At 37.7% G+C, this 21,359-nt stretch overlaps 1 protein-coding gene across 1 annotated transcript in view; it reads right to left on the reverse strand.

Moving 5' to 3' along the window:
- Window positions 1-19,584, reverse strand: part of LOC150105687 (delta-sarcoglycan-like) — an 87,064-nt gene extending 67,480 nt beyond the window's left edge. Inside the window, exon 1 of the mRNA XM_090395010.1 lies at window positions 19,256-19,584. The gene's annotated coding sequence lies outside the window, so the exon portion shown is untranslated. The remainder of the gene's footprint in view (window positions 1-19,255) is intronic.
- Between the last annotated feature and the right edge of the window lie 1,775 nt (window positions 19,585-21,359).

Here is a 21,359-nt window from a genome sequence, read left to right on the forward strand (position 1 = left end):
TATATATAATCGCTCAACAAAGGGCAGGCGCTCAGCATTCTCAAAAAGACCCTAAGGAAATTCGAATACGAGTGGCCTGGCATCCTTAATTTCTACTCCTTGCCAGGAGAACTCGAGGAAGGTGAAAACACTGCCCATATGTTGGAGAACTAGATTTGGTGGTCTCCACTTCCCCAGACTTTGAAGAGGTCCGTGCGCTCAAGACAACAACCACACAGCCACCGAAGGACAATGGAATGGATGAAGATGGCCCCCATCACAGATTCCTCTGGCTCTCCCAATGAGACGGTACCCACGATCATTCACCGTGAAAAGCGCAGATGGACATCCATAAGGAACACCATGTCCGATCTGCAAATATCATACAAAACAGCCAAAAATGTGGACGACGGCATAAAGATCCAACCCACCGCTGTAATGGACAACAGAAAAATGACCAAGGACTTAGACTCAAACGGTTAACAATATCACACCTTCTCCCTCAGAGAAAAACCTGAAGGTGATTCTTCGAGATGTTTCTGAGAACATATCTACAGATGAAATCGCTGTTGATCTCCGCTATCAAGACCTACCACTCATCAAGGTCAGCAGAATGACAAGAGCTCGATGTCTCTGGTCTTGGTCGAAATCCATCAGCCCTACAAACACATCTATGACTTGACATCGATCTGTGGACTTAAGATCAGTCCTGAACCTCTTAGGAAAAAGGTTTCAACAGGACAGTGCCACAAATGTCGAAAATTAGACCATGCCCAGAAACGGTGTAAGGCCAAGTTCAGATGCCTTAAGTGCGAGGAGTGCCACCCCGCCAACACCTGCACCAAGCAAAAAACTATTCCGGCTAACTGTGCCAACTGCGGCGTCCCTCACCTAGTCAACTATAAAGGATGTATGCTACACCGGAAGAACAGGCGGTTGGAGTCAGCCAAACAGTCTTCCTCCTCTAATACACGAACGCCAGCGGCTCCTGCACCACAGCCAAAGGCTCATCTGCTGCAATCCGAGATTTTTCGGAAAAGTGATCACCATCGGCTACTAAGAAAACTAAGATCTCCGAACCAAAACAATTGACACCGTGAATATCCAATACCACGCGTTCTCCCTCAACTCGGAGAGAAATCTAAAGAGGAGTGATAGAAGATATCAACACAGAGGAGATAACAGCAGATCTCTGCTACCACGGATTACCACCGGTTAAGGTCAGCAGAATGTTACCAGCTGAAAAGGGTCCGATGCCACTAGTTCTTGCAGAGATTCAAAACTCCTATAAATATATATATGATCTAATATCGATCTGTGAGTTCAGGATCACACCTGAACCTTTGAAGAAACGAGCTTCATCAGGCCAGTGCCACAGATGTCAAAAATATGAGCATGCTCAAAAGCTTTGCAGAGCTGACTATAAATACTGCTCAAAATGCGGTGGAAACCACCCCACTAATACCTGCTCTAAGTCTAAAACTACTCCGGCCAAATGTGCCAACTGCAGTGGTCCCTTATCCGGCCAATTATAGGGGGTGCATCTACTACCCAAAGAACAGGATGACAGTAAACTCTGAACCTCGTGTGCTGGTAACGAAAGCAAAGTTTTCTCCAACATCACGACGCTCAACAAAAGAAAGCAGAATCTTCACAAGCTCAGGTAGAGGGAAAGAGAGTGAAGAACCAACGCCAGAGGAGGACCAATGCTGAGGTGGTTCGCCCGATGAAGGCAACGCCTTAGGACCAAGTACGGCACCTGACTGCAATCATTGCAGCTTCTCTAGTTACCGTGCTTCAAGAGTTTAATAAATCAAACTCATCTGAACCGCTACAAAAAGATTCCTTCAAGAAACACAATCTATTTTAACAGCACTCACTAATGAACAGAAATAATTTTCTCCCAAACTCACTCCATATTGTCGCTGGGAATGCCAACGACCTAACTAACAAGATTTTAGAGCTCCAAGAATTCTCAACAAAGATACAATCCAGATATTATTATTAATAAATGAAACCCACCTAAGACCTGCAGATAATTCGAAATTAAGAGGATGTCTGCTCCACAGAAATGACAGACTGGATTTCAGAGGCGGTGGTACTGCCATTTTTATCAAAATCTAAATCAAACACAATTCCATTGCCAATCCAACCACTAACTTAGAGATTACAGGTATCGAAGTATACCAATTCTACTGGTAAACTTAAAATCTATACTCACCTACTAGAACTTTACTATTTGCTGATTTAGACGCCATCCTTGGCATCAGGGAATCCATCAACATCGCTAGGGATCTGAATTCCAAACATCCGGCTTGGAACAGCAAAACTACAACAAAAACGGTCGCCTCTTTTTCAGTTATACAGGATTTAATTACTCTGTTGTGACAGGTCCCACCGAGCCAACTCATCAGGCCTACTGGCGTAGCTGACATCTTAGACATTGCAATTCTGCAGAATATTAAATATCAGTGCAGGCTCCAATCATTAAATGAACTATCGTCGGATCATAATCCCATATTGCTTCATTTAGGAAATCAAGAACAACTATCTCCCTCCCACTCTTTCATAGCTTGGGAAAAATGATCTAAAGTACTTCCTGAATATATTGGCCCTGTACCCCGCATAAGAAAGATCAAAGGAAGAAATTGACATAGCAACTGAAATTCTCACCAATCAAATGAATAAAGCCCTAGAAGCAGTCACCAAAACTATAGCTGCCTTCCCAGAGGATATCATGAATAAAATTAGAGAGAGAAATAAATAAAGGAAAAAAATATATCATAACACCGGCCCCCAAAGATAACATACTCCTCAATAAACTGAATAGATCAATCAGAGAAGCTCTCAAAAGTCACAGAAATCAGCAATAGGAAAATAAGTTATCATCTATCACCCCTACAGATCACTCCATCTGGAAACTCTTAAAAAATCTCAGAAACAAGCGTAAATCTCTTCCTCTTCCCCTTTAGATCAGGGTCTAGTGCATACTGATGCTGAAAAAGCAGAAGCTGTAGTAAGGAATTTGGAAAAGCAGTGTAAACCAGCATATGAGAACTTAAACATCAACCATATATACAAAGTTCATCGTCATGTTAGATGTTAGACGCACACTAAAACAATCTGACAATAATTCCAGCCTGATCACGTCTACTTCACCAGCGGAAATAACTGACATCATAAAGTACCTCAAGAATAAAAACTCTCCAGGTTCTGATGGCATTACAAACAAACTTATCAAATTATTATCCCGTAAAGCTATTATACATTTTACTAACGTTATAAATGCAATCTTCAGAATGTAGTATTTTCCTCCCTCTTGGAAAATTGCTGTCATTGTCCCAGTTCACAAACCGGGAAAAGATTCACATCTAATTCAAAATTATCGCCCCATTAGCTTGCTATCAAATCTAGGAAAACTTGCTAAAAAATCATCCTCTCCAGACTTCAAGAATCAGTCGATAATCTAAAAATCATCCCACAAGAACAATTTGGCTTTCGTCGATATCATAGTACCACCCAACAAATTCACAGATTGATTGAATACATCACCACGAGATTCCACTGGAAACAACACACCGGTGCTGTATTCCTTGACATCGCAAAGGCTTTTTAACAAAATCTGACACTATGGACTGTTATACAAACTCTTTATTGCCAACATTCCGTTTAAAGTGATACTATTAATAAAATCACATCTCATGGACAGATCAATGCAGGTCAAGATAAACGGAACTTTCGTATTTTAGCTGGGGTTCCACAAGGATCTTTACTGCCCCCGATTCTGTTTTCAATTTACATGACAGATATCGCGCATAACCCCGTGTCATCCATTATGGCCCTTTAAGTAGATGACAAGGCAGTATTAGCTAGATCACTTCATCCATAATTGTAACCAAAAAACTTCAAGAAAACATTCTAAAACTAGAACACTGGTTTTTCTGAATGGAGATTGCAAGTTAACCCTCAGAAAAGCGTAGCCATACTGTTCATTAGAAGATTAGCACCCCCCCCAAAGGGGACATTGTTCTATATAATACCAAAATTCCTTGGCAAACACTGAAGCCAAATACCTCGGAATACTACTAGAAAAAAGATTATGCCTTCAACAACCATATTAGGAACATATGTGCAAAGGTATCTAAAGCCATCGTCCAACTCTACCCTTTGGTTAACAAAAATAGCAAATTAAACACAAGAACCAAATTGCTACTCTACCAGATGGTGATTCGTCCTATAATTACATGTGCTTCTCCAGCTTGGAGCCATACTTCTAATGCTAATATTCTTAAATTACAACGAGTGCAAAACAAATGTTTACGAATGATACTAAATGCTCCATGGCTCGTCAGAAATGTTCAGATTCATCGGGACACAAATATCCCTTATATCTCCTCTTTCCTACACTCTCTAGTAGCAAAGTTCTTCATGAAACCGACCACACACACACACACTCTAATGAACTGATACAACAAGCTGGGAACTACAATGAAAAAGATCTCTACAAAAATAAAAGACCTAAAGCAATCTTAATATTAAGTGAAGATACGTAACCCCCACCTGCCCTCACAGGGAGAGCTAAAAGCTCAATTTTCCCCTTCATTGTTTCCCAGATACCAGACAACGTGGAGTTTGAAAAGCATCTTGCTTCACCCTCTGAATCAGTACTGAAAGTTGAGTTATGTGGTTTTATAGTTACCTCTAGTTTACATACACCTGTGTGTTTATGTTTCAATTTTTATTCGTTATATGTTTACGTGTTATCAGCCTATTAATTCATTTTCAGGTAGCTGAATATGCATATCTTTTATTTATAAGCACCTTACATATAAATATATATATTACGACAAAGAGCTCTTAGGAATAGTCTCAAGAGCTATGCGTGCAGAAGGATCTTATTAGTAAATGAGAAATTAATGTTTACAACTATCCATGATCAACACAATTCCCAACGCATCATCATCATCATCATCATCATCATCATCAATTTCAGACAGTCTCATCGGAGTTTTCTTCTGTGTTTAGTCCTAGTTTTGCCCTAACTGGAAGACTCTCCTACTTCCAATCAATTTAAGTTTCATAACTCTTTCCTAGGATTAACAAAATTGAGGTAATTATCAAGAACTACTATGTAAGCCGATTATTATTACTGACAGAATAATCACCGAACTTGTTCGGTGCATGTCCTGCAAAGGTAGGGCGCACATCTTTGTAAACAAATTCGCAATTACCTTGTGCTCAGCATATGAATAAAATTATCTTTGTTCGCTAATTGGTTCTTTCAATCATCTTAGACGAACGAACTCGAGCTGTTCCAGTTACTGATTGTGTTGTCATTTTCTGCTTGCCAAGACACATCCAATTAGCAATTAGTTCGGTAGACACATCGAACACACGAAACAAGTGCCTTTTCGTTGTTATTGGTGTTTTTATTGTTTTGCTTTTTTATGACGTCATAGAAACCGTCCTGAAATGTTCATCACAGTCGAGTCGTTTTTTTGGCATATGTAGATTACTTTATAAGTAATCTACAAGATGCAATAAGTATTGTACATTACCCTTTGAATGTTGTAGGTTATTTGTATCAAAGAAGTTTGCATTATTTTGAGTCATTTTATCACTAAAAAGGAGTCAAAACAAATAGAAAATCAAGATGACTGCATAAATTTGCGTAAGCATCCAAAGTACTTCTATAAAATTTAAACGGATTTATAGAAATAGACAGAACTGAGGAATAACATGGACGACAGACGAAACTACTGGGCGGTTTACACTGTGCTACTAAACATATTTATTATTAAATAGTGTGTTATTGTCTTTACTCTTTCTATTTACGATGTATTTGCGAGCATTGAGTATTGTGAGTTAATATTTACGTCTACGATCACAATAAATGCACTCAGAAACAAGCGAATGGAGCAAACGTGCCTCCCCGGATCATTTATAACAAATGCATGAAACGCTTTGAATGGAGAAATTGTAACTTTATAATTTATAGATGGTTGTTACGTCTGTAAAACTGTGGTTCTATGGCTGGTTTATCTAATCAAAACTAGGGGGGGAAATAAGTTTTTCCCCCTAATATTTCCATTGATAATGACAAAAAAAAAAAAGATACAGGAAAGAAACGTAAATGGCTGCCACGAGCTCCAACAAACCTGGTTAATCTCTCGAAAACACAAGAGAGAATCTCTATTAACAAAACCCATTGAGGTACGAAAGCCCGACAAAAAAAGGCCAATACTGAAAATGATTAAGGTAGTTAAGACGTCGGTGTGCACATGTAAGTCACTTGTTTCTACGAAGAATACCGAAGAAGCTCAATCTTGCGAAGTATTCCTAAACATCACAAGTCACCTCATCTTTCTTCAGACCATACACACACACAGAGAGAGAGAGAGAGAGAGAGAGAGAGAGAGGTTATAAAGAGCAAAGCCTCTGGCAGAAAATGTGCTCCACACCAAGCATACCGTCAAAGATAATTAACGCTAAATATATCATCCCCCACCTCCTGGCTACAAACGATGCCCGTGTCATAGGAAAGCTTCCATTTTCTCCGTAAAAGTCTTCGCATGACCGAGTACCGTATGCGACGTCTCACGCCATATCTTGGGCGAGAGAGAGAGAGCGAGAATGGCAGCAAGGCAAAATTAGAGAAATCTTCATGGTTGTGTAGGTTGTAGCGCCGGCAGTCGCCAAGCAGTCGGTTGATACATAATTAGTATTAGCATTTCAGCTGTGGTTACATGCGTACGCTAACGGCTGCAATTTCAGCAGAACACACACACACACACACACACCGTAAAGAAATGAAGAAGAAGAAAAACACGCCTACAGTGCACTTAACCGATTCAATTTCTATCCAAGATTAACCACACCCTTCGGCTAGAGACTTAGATCGAGCACGAAATAACCGACAGGAAACCAAATCAGATCGTGACGTAAAAATAGGAAAGAATTAACTGCAGGGAGAAGATGTAATATAAACCCCCTAATTAAGCCAATCACATGGCTGAAAAGATTATCACACAATCGAGGTTTAGGCTTAACGGGAATACATCTCCGTACAGGTCAAACAAGTTAATATTGGCTTTCGTAGTCGGAATCGGAATTTATTGTTCTAAAGGGACTATCTCACATCTCAGCAGATCGTGATGAAGGGGAACACCCTTGTCTCACTGCCTAATTCATCCCCCAACAACTTTAGTTTCATCGTATGTGCGTATCTCAGATATATGCAGTGTTTTGGAATCAGTTATTACCTCTTCTTTTAGATATAAAATTACGATCCCACTATAATTCAATGGTTGTTATGCGTGTGATTCAAATTGATTAGATGTCCTACCTAGTCAACAATACACTACAATTCTCTTGGAACAATGAAAGAAAAACAACAATTAGCATAGTTGAAAAAAATATTTCAGCGCAGTTACTTTTAATTGTTAGGATGTGCTTGATATATTAATTGTTGAATTTCAAAAACTATTGGACGCATTCCAAAGAATTCGAGTTCGTTGTTTAATTTTAAATTTTGGCTTTATTTGAAACACTCTAACAGGTGTATTTGCACTGTAGAATACGGAACCCGCGCATCTTCTCTTTCGTGTAAGACTCAATAGCTTTTGATGGCCATGGAATTGGTTTCTTATAAAATCTAATAACTGCTTATAATAGTGGAGGGTTAATGATATTTCAGTAGTCTGAAAATTGCGTGTGTTCTTCTGTCTGGCTTGTCTTATTAAAAACCCTTCTGCCTACGTATGAGATTGGTCCAAGGAGACCCCGTACCATAATCACACTTAGCAAAATACATTCATTTCTTAGTCACTATATCCAAATACGTCTCGTGATTAGAAGATGTACATCTTGACTTATCACACCACAGCCTTTTTGATAGAACAAAGCTCACCCTAAAGTGAGCTATTTACAATTTTATTTGGATGTCACGTTTCGCTTGGTGCAACATATCTTTACATCCCCGAACATACAAACTGTCAGCCTTGTGACCAACTCAAGTATTTAAGATCACAATGCCAGATAACAACGTTCTGGAGAAATCCACATAGCGGCTGCTGCCACCGATAAGGGATTTATCGTGTGAGCCTTCGTAGCTCCGTAGGTGTAGACGAATCCCTTTGGTCGAAAAGACTTGGGTTCGATTCGCGTTCAAGACGTGAGGAACCTTTATCTGGTCTCTTTAGACTAAAGGTGAGTTAGCCTTTAGTTGAAAGAGATAGGGGGATTTTTTCACCCGGAAACTCGGGTTTTTCATCCCCCAAAACAGGAAAACCGACCCGTGAACGCACGCACACACACGGATTACAGTCAGGAATACTTGAGACCCATCCATAGGCCTGATTCGTCAGCTATGCCTCTCCCGAGCTCGGATAAAATTCGGGGGAGGGGGATGAGATGATACTTCCCTGTAAAAAGGGCCTCACGGACGTTGTATCAGCATACGCTAAATAAATAAATAAATAATCATAAACAGTTTTTCAGCGTTGAACGAATACCTCCCCCTCTAACACCATGCACCTTGCTCTGTCTCGTACTAAAAGATTTAATTAGCAGCTATATACACGGAGTAACCAAAACATTAAGGCCATCTACCTGGTAGAGTGCTGGGCCTCCTTTGGTTGAGAAAACTGCTTGCATCCATTTTGGTATTGACTCAACTAGACCATGGAAGGTATCCTGAGATATTCGGGACCAACATGACACATCCTGGAGATGCGACCGAGCGATGCACTGGGTCGAAAGTGCCTCAACAGTCGATGTTGCGTTCGACATGATTCCGCAAATGTTCGATAGGATTGAAATCAGTAGAATTAAGTCCAAGGGACCATACGGAATGCATGGATATACTTTTCGTACAATGCTTGCATAAAGTGACCCTTGTGACATTGGGCGTTGTGTTGCTGGAAGATTCCAAATCCTTGGGTTTACACTGTCACACTGTAAGGTAATGCTGGGTCTATAAACAATCCCTAGATAAGCATTAGCGGTCAATGTATGTTCACTAATATCCACGAAAACAATTCCCATACCACCATCAGGCTGTTTGGGTCAACCTTCCGTCTAGTTAACCGTAAAGAGGCTCGGTGACCGTAATGCTTTGGCTCATGCGTGCATAATATACAGTTTCATCTTCTTTTATTCCATACTCTATGTATTAGGGTTGAATACCCTACAATTACATTTAAAAAATGCGAATAAACATGATTCGGTGAGATTAATGATCAGTATGTGAAGAGTCTTTTAATCTTTGGATAAATAAACCGTAAAACAAGCAGTAACGAATGCTACGAAAAATTTTAACGTAGTGCTATCCAACGCAAATATGGACAAACTAAAATGTATTGAAAATGAAGAAAAACAAACAAACAAACAAAAAAGGACGCAACCAGCTGTATGACATCTGTTTGTGACGACGGCACTTTTCTGTCATCAACGCGCTTATTTAGTTTGTAAACTGCGCTGGTTGTGGTGTTAGTTTACAAAATTGAGCACAGTTGACCTAGTTCTTGCTTAAATGAAACACCTGCTTGCTAAAACTAGACAAAAATTAATAAAAAGAGCCAACTAAAGCAAGTTGGCACCATTAATATCCATGTAATTAGAAATTCCGTCATGAGTAGTCGATGAATGAAGGATGCAATCTTTTTCCGTGTTAGACTATGATTAATACATTTATATACAGTGCCATGAAAAAGATGTGGTTTAATTTTAAAATATAGTCCGTTAAAATTCCCAAGTTCAGATATATAATAGAATGTAAGCAGTTAAAACACTATAGGGAGCTCCAAACAATAATCCATGCTTCTTACGTAAATATGCAATGTACAGAAATAAGCTTATGAATAAACATAAGCCTTTAAATTCTACGTAACAAATACAAGAGAGAAAATTACATTATGAATTATTAACAGTGTTGGCGCGTGAAGAAATGTCATTGATAAAAGTCAACAATGGTTTGTTGATATCGACATTTTTACGCACCATACCAATTGTTAGCGTTGTAATTGTTAAAGATGGCGCTACTCAACAATGTCTTTTACTACTGATTTGTTGCGTTGATAGCTGGGGGTAGAAATATTAGTAACCGATGGAATGTCAACGATGCATCATAGAAAAATGAGCACAAGCACTACCACTTGCCAACAATTAATCTTTCTATCAGCGAAGTGTTCATTTGGTTTATGGGTTACATTCATTAACGATCTCTCTCTCCCTCCCCAAGGAGAAATATATTAAACCGTTGTATTGTTAAGTGTCAGAACGTGGATGATGCAGCAAATCGATGTCCAAATACTTGGCATATGCAGTTTGGAGTAAGTGAATAGCTCTCTTCCTCAGCATTTTTCGATCCGTATTCGAAGAAAAATTACCCATCGATATTACAACAGAATGGAACAAGGTGGTGGCCTAGTTTCGGCAAACAACGGACGGAGTTAACACTTTTCTCTTAACCCGGTACCTGTCTTCGGTTAAAATGGATTTTAGGAGGAATAAAAAAATGGAATAAAAACCAATACTAAAATATGGACATATTCTAGTATTTACCAGATATTTAATGTATTGTCAACAGTACATTTCAATATTTGCACATTTTAGGTACAAAAGTTTTGAATGAAAAATATCCTAATAATTTCACTCAAAAATTATTATTAGATCTAAATGTATGTTCGTTTTTATTAATCTTCCTAATAATGTACTACACAGGGATATCTCCAATACTAATCTCGTTTAGAGCATGCTGAAATGAATATTATATTCTTTCTGTGTAAAAATTAATACAATTTTTGGATTTGTATTTAGAAATCTACACCACTGCTACACGTGACATATGTTTTGCGCGAGTGCAAGGTTCAGAGTCCATTGTTGAACTGTTTTTTAGTACAGGAATCTTCACCCACATATGCGAAATCTACATTACTAGCTCGATTTCACGCGCAGAAAGATTGTAGTGTTAGGGTTTTCTTGAACGTGCTGAAAGATACATTGTTAGTATTTGCTAACTGTAGAAATACACATTACTAGTATATTCTTGCACGTGTTGAAATACACATTGTTAATATATTCTTAAACTTGAAATATACATTGTTTTTCTATTTAGCACATATCTATTCGTCTGATTGTGTGGATAAATCCACATGTTAATTACGTCATAATCACTTGCATTTTACACTCTGAAATGTCTCAGAACACAATGTTATTTAGTAATAAAGCATTAGATGTATGTAATGATTAAAAATATTGACTAAAAGTAAAAAAAAAAAAAATAATTAAATATCGAGAAAATTCTGAAGTTAGGATTATGGATTAACAAAAATTCAATTTTAGACATGCCAACTTTATGAAATTTCAATACTTCGATCTGAAAGAATGTTAGATATGACCAGAATCATCTCGTGTGTCCGATAACAAAATTTATGACGACAATAAATCGTTGAAAAATATTTATCATCTTCAACGATATCTAGACGAGTCCACACACGCACACACATTCTTCAGGGGAAACGATAGAAAAAAAAAAAAAAAACAGGTCGATAAATGAAAGGACATTTAGAGCAACAATAGCTACATGGAAGATGAAGCATTCACAGAAGACAGATATGGATTGAATCACATCCGTCTCACTCCATCGTCGGTTGTATTCGCAACCAATCGGGAATCCTACTGAATACAAGCGAGCCGCATTTCAAGTCGCTCGACCATTGTTACTCTTAACGTGTCTTTTACATGATATCTTTAATGTTCGGAAAAGGGGGGGGGGAGGAGAAGGCAGGGAGGAAGAAAAGCAAAAAAAAAACGTAGCGGGCGAGTCATTTACTCTCCAGATAAACCACGGCAGTTAGGAACGCTGTAGTTGCGTTTCCCCTAATTACGTCGAACCACGTAATAGAGCCGATACGGTTTCTTACACAATTGAGTGACGGGTAATGGGAGAGGGACACAAAAGAACACAAGCCATGTTCCAAGGCAGACAGCAAGAGCAACGGCGTTTCCAACCCACCCACCCCTCAACCCCCTCCCCCCGCTAATTTTTCACACCTCTTGTCATCTTCGATTAATTGTTGGAGCCCGAGATGCGAGTCCTTATCGTGTGGAGTGGAGGATGGGGAAAACGTTCAATAGCACTATCTTATCTGGCCGCGCAGATCTTGGTTGAAATGTTTTAAATTTAGCCACGGCTTGGGCCGCTAATGGCTCGTTCCAATAGATAGCAGTTATAAGAATACCGGTGGCACGCGCCGGCAAACGACACTCCGATGAAGTATGGTTTATCAAGAGAGACACCACCAATCTCTTCTATTCGTTTCCGCCTACTTGGTCAAAACAATACACTGAGGGGAACACACTGTTCTGTTGACTAATTAATGTCCGATGTAAATTGACTTTTTTTTTTTTTGCTTGCAGCCATTTTGTGTTCCAAGTAATGCGTATTGGTCTTTCGCTTCCTGTCTCATTCTTTCTGTCCTAATTTTGTCCATCCTTTGTCTTTCTTCTTTCGTTCAACAGCATTAGGTTCTCTCTCTCTCTCTCTCTCTCTCTCTCTATCCCCTCTTATATCTGTGCTAACACTCTTAAACATCCTCATTCTGATATGAGAATCTTTGTTGTATTTATCATGATGGTTCCACCCATGAAAGGGCCAATTTTAGGGTTCGAAAATCAATGCCACAACAGCACCCTAAATTCTACAATCCATTGTTAGCAAAGCAGTAACAAAATATCCGCTCTAACCTTATATACATCACATATACGATGATTCGACGAGAGAGATTTGGTTGGTTAGCTGTTTTGAATTAGGGACGAAGCAATTAAAGCTATGAGACTAGTTTATTACGTCTATGAATGACTATGTTCTTATGAACAGGTTTTCCCTATTTTGAGGATGAAAAACCCTATTTTCTGAGTAGGAAAATATCTGTTTCTAACGTGTTATAACGGCTAATTGACCTTCAGTTGAAAAGTCCTTATAGAAGTTCATTGTATCATAGAGAGAGAGAGAGAGAGAGAGAGAGAGAGAGAGAGAGAGAGAAGGGACAGTGAATGTGAAATCTGCAAGAAGTGTTTTCTTTAGCTGCTTTAGGAGTCACGTTATGGGATACGCTGGGCCAAGACATGTTATAACTCATCATTCATTCCAAACCCTTTCTGAACTTATTTTTACTGGATGAATAGCAAAATTGTCTGTTCATTTTTTTGGGGGGAAGGGGGCGCCCTATCATTTATGGGGTTGGTATGTTTACCATAATTACTGTACAGAGTTATTGGTAGATTGGCAATGTTATACGATCACGAGGAAACGTTGTGGTACATTGTCCTAAAATAAAAATAACAAAGTAATAAAAATAAAATAAAGACAACTCAAGATCGTGACCATCTTGACGATGTGAGAGTGTGCTCCATCCGTCTCGCGATCATCTTCAAATTCTTACGATCTCTCATCACAAAGGACTTGATAAGTCAATAATACAACCATTGCCATTCCAATAGCCAAAAAAAAGGTGTGGATGTGTGTGTTTGTCTGTCTCCGTCTGGGCTTTCCTGTTAATTCTCTCTGAGATAGATAGAGAGAGAGAGAGAGAATGTGCTTTCCGAAGAAATGCCTATTCTTGGCGATGTCAACATTTACGGGACATCTGTTGATATGATTTTCTTATTTGAGGTGCGCAGACTCCACAGAGGCCTATCTGGAAACCCTTATTATTCTCCTTTTCGTACTCAGATGACCTTTTGCAGACATTTGCATATTCCCAGCTATGCACGTATTCATCATCCGATTATTGTTCTTCCATCTGAGCAGGAAGAATATAAAATTTCGAGTCTCTAAGGTCTTCTATCTTCGCACAGAATAGATTTCTTCTTCGCAGTAAAATGATTAGGTTATCAGAAAAGGAGCGATAGAATATCCAACTACGATGCTGTTGTGACAAATAATATAAATAACACTTGTAAGGCTTTGGAAAGCGTTTAGTGCCATTCGATAAAGAAAAATCAGAATGACACTCGATTAGATTCTCAGCACTTTCAAAGAATTTGAATCCACCTCTTGGTATCGAACGTGAGAGAAAAGAATTTTAGATGTCATAAACCAAAGAACGTGCAAATGGAAACCCACTTACACAACACACCTTAATTAAACTTTGCTTTCAACGTGTAGAGAAGCAAATATTTTGAATATTTTTTTTAAATAAACCATCTGGCATTCTGTAATTTGAATAATGGGAACGAGATGCGTTTGTACGCTATGATGGAAGCTGTTTATATCCCAATCGACTCGAGATCTGTTATTGAGTGGTCAATCCACTCAAAAGTGAGGATATCATATACTGGCTAAAAACACGAAGACGTTACATTTTTCTTAAGACTACTATCTCCTTATCTTTCTCTACAAAAAACACACCGCTGTCACCTTGATCAGTTTCATTTCATTTCATAACATTTGTTATGAGTCTTGATTTGAAGGCGTGGTTTTTCGTCATGTTTCGGCCATTTAACCTTTCACCCTTTCGCAAGGCTTTTCGTGGAGGGATAGGACCCCCCCACACACACCCTCTTATTGCTTAATATAGAGATAAAAAGTTTAGCTATAAATCAACAATTGCGACACTGAAGCTAGGTCATATTTCCACCCCCGTTAGTGTTTCGTAAAGGATGGTCAATATTGCCGAACAAACGTAGCGATGTACGGAGTTTCTCAGTGTTAGTACACGTAACCAATTCGTGTAGAAAATATTACCCTTATCATTCAAGCGACAGTACGTGAAATAGAGTAAATAATAATAACAACAGTCATGATCGAGTACGCACATCCCTCTTGGGGAGGATAATAGGAATCATTTGGTGGGATTTTGTGGTACTAAAACTGGTTAAAAGCAAGGCATTATGGGAAAGGAGAGGATGGTCGAGGGTTTTTTGTGTTTGCCGAATGTATTTTCGCTGGTTTTATATGCGTAACTAGGATTGCTTTCGTATCCCTTAAGGATGTCCTATTCTCGGGCAAGATTGTCTGTTTTCGTTGATAATGGTGTCTAATTTTGAACCTGTATTTTGAAGACGATCCCAGCTCCCGACACCTCCATTTGAGAAACAAAATTCGTGCAAGAAGAAGAAAATCAAATCGCCATTATCGTCTCCCTTCCCACAATACCTTGCTGTAACCTTGAAGGGTCACTTGACAATTCGTACTCCTTTAGTGGGTCATAAATTAGGTGAGAATCCAAGAGAAACCATCTTTTTCTACAAGTGTGTGTGTGTGCGTGCGTGCTGCAACTGCTGTCTTCTCTGAGTGAACTAAATGTCGGCGTAGATCTAAATGGCGTCTAGCGCGTGATTAACTACGTCACTCCTTTTATTACGTAATTTCCGTATCTGTTCTTGCAGAGTGACGTAATTCTTTCATGTATGAACATGTTAAAGGCTTTTGAATAACGTGGGATTACAAGAATCCCTGCCTTTTTCCATCATTTATTCTTACAGAATGCCAAATTGTTCGACACCAAACGGCCCATCACGGATATTTTATGTTTTAACAAAATATAATGAAAAACAACAAAGGTGAGCATGACCGGGTATTGTTATTTTGATTGTTACAATACTTGGTACTTGAAAATGCGATTCGACGAATGTTCTCAGTGGGATATTGATGTTAATTCTTTTTGATGAGGAAATATGTGTTTATTTATTATTATTACTAGTGCAGTTAATGCATGCATTTGTGTTCTTTATGTACAGCGTGGAACCTAATTTAAAAATTCTGTTATTTCTCGGATGTCCGAGAAAGTGCATTAACTTGTATTTGATAGGACGGCACAGATTCGTATCAAAGCGTTTGTGAATTGACGAGTGTGGCTTGTGATATAGAACCTTAAAATTAAGTTGTATATGAATCATCGCGTATTTCTTTTTGGGGTGGGGCAACTTCTTTTAGTATTCAGTTAACCTTCTTTGTGAAGAATGCACTAGAAATAAAATAAATGGTCATTAAACCATCCATACAATTGTAAAAACTATTTTTACAATCTTTCGTCTAAGTCCTATAAAAATAATGTTTTTTTTTAATTCCGTAAAAAATAATATTCACAAAATTTGATTGGCTGATAGGGTAGCAATTTCTCTTTCATACTCTCTCATAATTCCTACTTACACAGATAGAAAAAAAAAAGCAAGCCAATATTTGTTTTCTTTTGTTGAATGGTAAAAGTAATCATTGCGATATTTACCCGCTTCTTGTAGCATTCGTTTTGTGATAGCGACTGTGAATTTTAAAAAAAAATATATCACAAATTATATCATAAACATTACAGAAAGAAGGCCATTATGTTTAAATTTTTCGATTCTCATTAATAATATGGCGAAGAAGAAAATTCGAAAAACCAACAGTGCTATTTGATTTTCTATTGGGCTGATTTCGAGACTGCGTTATTGAATAGAATAGATTCCTGATGAAATCTAAATAGCCAATATTCAATTCTATTGACACAGGTCACAAAGATTTCTTTGTATAAAAATTAATCTAAAGAGAATATTATGGGAAAACTAAATGGAAATGAGCATATAAATTTAGTAGAAGTCTGGAAATTCTTTAAGTCAATTGAACAACTGGGCGACAAATTTGGCATGAAAATCAGCATCGAAAAGACGATGGCTAATAAAAATAAGCAGAAGGATGGTGAAACAAAGGCGTGGTCCTTTTCTTTCCCACTGTTTTTAGATGCCAGCCAGTTTTCCATTTTTATTGCTAGCATCCGTTACATTACAGAACGTTCACTTAAGCAAACAATGTTTTAAGCTTATAACTCAACGAAACCGTCCGCCCCCGCCCCCACCACAAGTGACCCAAGAAAACTGACTAATATTAAGTAACTTAGCTAACTGAGAGCCAAAATTCGACAGATTATTTTCAGTTCGATGGTACTTATTCCATAAATAGAATCCTGTTGAATCTCCAACGTGTTTGGTGTCTGCAGGTGTTGGGTAACATAAAACACCTATTTTTCTATGACAAACAAGCAACTTTCTCGTAAATGACACAATAGAACGCTAGAAATATCCTGTAAAGCACTCTGTTACTCCAATAGCAGCACAAGCGGCGAAAAGACACTTCTTTTGGTAAAACAGTTTCTCCGTAGTGATAAAACCATGTAATTAGATCAACAATAAGTTTTGTTCGAAGGGCAGGGTATGTTCTTTATAACGGGGTTCTTCTTAAAAAATGATACCCTCCAGAGCATCACTTTCTTCTCGTTAGGAGAATGATAAAAGTCCCAAGACTACGCTAATTACCAAGCTGGATGATGCACTAACAACCATAGGATTTGAGTATGTAACAGAAAAGTCACCATCGGACTGTTTTTAGGTAACTGAAGTCAAAAAATCATCACCTTGTTACACGAATTTATTACTTTATTATCCCTCTCTCAAGTATTAAAAAGGATGGCCTTTACACGTTCGATTCAACTAGTCTTTAAGAATATATTCATCGGAGTCTGAGGACTCGATTGGTCCGCGTGTGATGAAGAAACTTTGTTAACATATTAAAAGGCAGAAGAACGTAAACTTCACGTCACCAAAAGACAGTAACAATTGTTGTCTTTCAAGTCAGTCATCCGAGAGAGTGCATTAACTTGTATTTAGAGTTCAAATGAGAGGAAATAAGGATAGACGAAGAAATTCATAAAATATGCTTACTTTAAAGATTTCATGTATTAAATTGCTACAATTAATACAGAAATTACGTTCTTCTTGTCGATGTAATTTTAAAATGTAAAAAAAAAAAGAAAAGGTTCGGTCTCTTTAGCGAAAGAAGCATGTTTAGATATAATTACGGTTATTTAAGATTACGCAAGCACACACACACACATATGTATAAAAGATGCTCTCCCTCTCTCTCTCTCTCTCTCTCTCTCTCTCTCTCTTATGAAGAAACGAAACTCAAAAACTCGAAATTCAAAGAAATAACTCCTAACAACCAAACCAAGAAATACAAAAACGTGTTCAATTGAGTACACATCCAACTCCTACACATTTCCCCACTCCTATTGCTTTTATCCACAATCAACACAACTCCACTTATCTACCCTCCTCATAAAAATAAACCTCTTCATGAATATACACCATTACCAACAAAAGTAGACGTCTCCTTTCGAAATCCTAGGCCAAAGGATGCATAAAGCGATCTCCACTTCCCATACACAAACAGGAAAACGTCATCTGGCAAACAAAATCTCTCCCACTTTTCCCGTCCCACAATATCTTGCTCTAACCAGTTTTATTACCTCGAAGAAAAAAAAATATATATTAGTAGACATTTGGGATAATTGTTACTCGAAAGGCCTTTCATTGGCGGACTTGCGTTAATGTTGGTAATATCGGTAAAATCAGTGCACACTACCTCTGTTAAAAACAGAATCAAGTGATCAGACTATTGAAATGGACTTCTTCCCAGTTCTGTAATTTATTCAATGGATAAATACATATAAGCAGTTATATGCGTAGATTAGTATTTTAATCAACAAATATAATATTTATAGAGCAAATATGATTGTTGTTTGTTGGTTCAATCGAACAAAGGCGCCTTAATAAAATTACCCAAAGATCGACACACGGAGATTGTGATAGTTCTTCACTATCCACCTCATCTTAAATCCAAACATTCACCTCAAGCTGCCCTTAGGTCACCCAAATAAAAACAAATCATCAAAAAAAAAAAAAAATCCTAAATTGAGTTTCCCTGTTGCGTTCAAGTGGATAAGTTGGTTATTGAAAAGGCAAATAGAAAGAATGAATAAATTATTGGTTGGCAACGACCACGGATCGTAATGAAAGGTTGAAGATTCGTGGCAAAGAACAATTTAAACTTAGAAAGACACCTTTATCGGTATAATGATGAGAAATCCAAGTAGTATTATAAATTCATGAGCAACTTCATCTAACGCTTAAGTCTGGCGAGAAAACTGGATGATTATTCTAGACGCATGACCAAAATCGATTTAATACCCACCTTTCATGTTAAAATATACTCGGAGTCCTATCGTACAACACGCAAGCAAAAATTTGCCTGCATTTAGTATAAGCGTCAGTTTATGAAAACAATAATAAAAATTCTATTATACTAAAATGGTTTGTATCGGGAAAGATCCACTGTTTATCATATTCTTGTTTTAAAATTTTATATTTTTTTCCTTCATCATTTATAAGACATCGTTCCTTTTATTCTATAGTTCGACAATACTATTCCTTAATAGGCAATATTTAATTCTCTTACCTGTTGTAATTCCAGTACAGTTAATGCGATGGCATAAGAATGGTGTTTAAAAACACATTTTTAGATAGATATCCGCTTGGTTCTTTACAACAATGCTCCTAAAGCCACGTGTCACGAGTTGTGATGTCATTCGAATAAATGTCGATTTCTCAACACGACCATGGTTAGCTTGTGATTGACGCAGTTTACAAAGTTACAAACACTTCAATTGTTGTTATTTTTTTTATTATTATAATAACGGAGATTTCTTTTTTTTTTTCCTACAAAAATCAAAGTCTACTTAACTATCACCGTAGTTAATGAAGTAAGATATTCTTCTAACTTAGTTAGCAACAGCACCTTGGTATGAGAGTTCTGGCTTCTTGTCCCGTTGATAGAAACGACATCTTTTTGACATGTGAAAAGGAAGATCCAACCTGCTTTTCCCGACGGTGAATTCCGTTGCTCTGGCTGCTCCGCTGTTGTACCGGATGTACATGTGCCGGCAAAGTGTTGACGTCGGCCACGATTTGCTCAGTCAAAATGCTCCGTTAGATGTCGCTGCTGTACAAATAGCGAAGACACACGACCACCACCTGCCTGCCTTTGATTGTAAATGGTTGGGAGTGTTGAGAGACGATGTCAATGAGGTTAAGATAAACGTGAGAAAATTGTCTAGCTTACTAAAGAATTGATGGGAGAAACAAAATAAAAAAAAAAAATAGTTTAAATTTTGGAAGCCAATTGGTACACGAAAAACTACTGTAACTCCCTTTATATACCCTATCGGATAGCCGAGAAAAGTCGACTCGCTAAACTGTCTTTTGTTTGACACTTAGAACAACGAATACTTCTTAAGAAGGCGAAGAAGTCTTTTGTACGTTTTACTAGCGAATGAAATAATTTATTGACGTCTTTTTTTTTTATTATTTGTAAGACTTTGGTTAGTTGGATCTGAAGTACTTGAATAACTTTATTCGACAGAAATGATTTAAATATTAACGGTTTTCATGAAACAAAGCAATTGTTTGTGGCTTTGTAAAGGTTTTTTTATTTTTATTTTAATAAGGGTAATTCTTTGCCCAAACAATGGCTTTTATATTTTTCTTGCAGCAGACTTAATTCAAAATATTATTTATGTTTTGAGGAACTTTAATAGAACAACAACAAAAAAAAATTCTATTTGATTAAACTAACTCACAATTATTGTTAGCTTCTTTTATTTAGAAAGAATGACAAAAAGAAAAGAGAATTCTTATTGTCTTTTATGAAATATTAAATGAATCTTTTTTTTCCCTTTCCTGGAAGCAAAACTTTACGAAACGAAGCGCCCTCTGGGAGAGATAAGGTAAGATTGGTTTAAACGCCGATTAATTCAATGTGAATAACTTTATATATCAACGATGTATTTAAATACAATATGGACCTAATAATCATGGATTTATGAGATGGTGGATTGTTAGAAGTAGTTTCATTTGAATTAAGATTTCAATTTAAAACAATTTTTAGCATAAAAAAAGATTGCTACGAACGGTCTTGTAGCTTCTATAATGGCCATATCATTGTGGACAAGGACGCCTGAGAGAGCTTAAATATATCTCATACAGGTCAGTAGGTATCTGCGATGTTTTTAAAGACAGTTCGATTTCCCGCCTAGGACACCCTCAAGGGGTCCCTACTGGCACCGATACTCTTTTCGATTTACAGGCCGGACATACCGCACAATCCAATGTCATCTATCATTGCCCTATACGCAGACGACACAGCTATACTAGCCAGATCTCTTAAACCCATCTTGTCACCAAGAAACTGCAAGAAAACCTGCTGAAATTAGAGCACTGATTCTCGGAATGGACACTGCAAGTTAATCCTCAGAAGAGTATCGCCATGCTCTTCACTAAAAACTCAATATTGACATCTTCCTATTTAATACCAAGATTCCCTGGAAAGAAGAAGCCAAATATCTCGGTGTACTGCTGGACAGAAAACTAACCTTCAGTTCACATATAAAAGCCTCATGTACAAAGGCATCAAGAGTCATTGCACAGCTTTACCCTCTTATCAATAGGAATGGCAAGCTGGATACCAAAATAAAACTGCTCCTTTATCAGTTGATGATTCGACC

Source organism: Typopeltis vanoorti, chromosome 6 (genome assembly GCF_054136105.1).
Source record: "Typopeltis vanoorti isolate ZY-2024b chromosome 6, IOZ_Tvanoo_1.0, whole genome shotgun sequence".
In the NCBI taxonomy this organism is placed as follows: domain Eukaryota; kingdom Metazoa; phylum Arthropoda; class Arachnida; order Uropygi; family Thelyphonidae; genus Typopeltis; species Typopeltis vanoorti.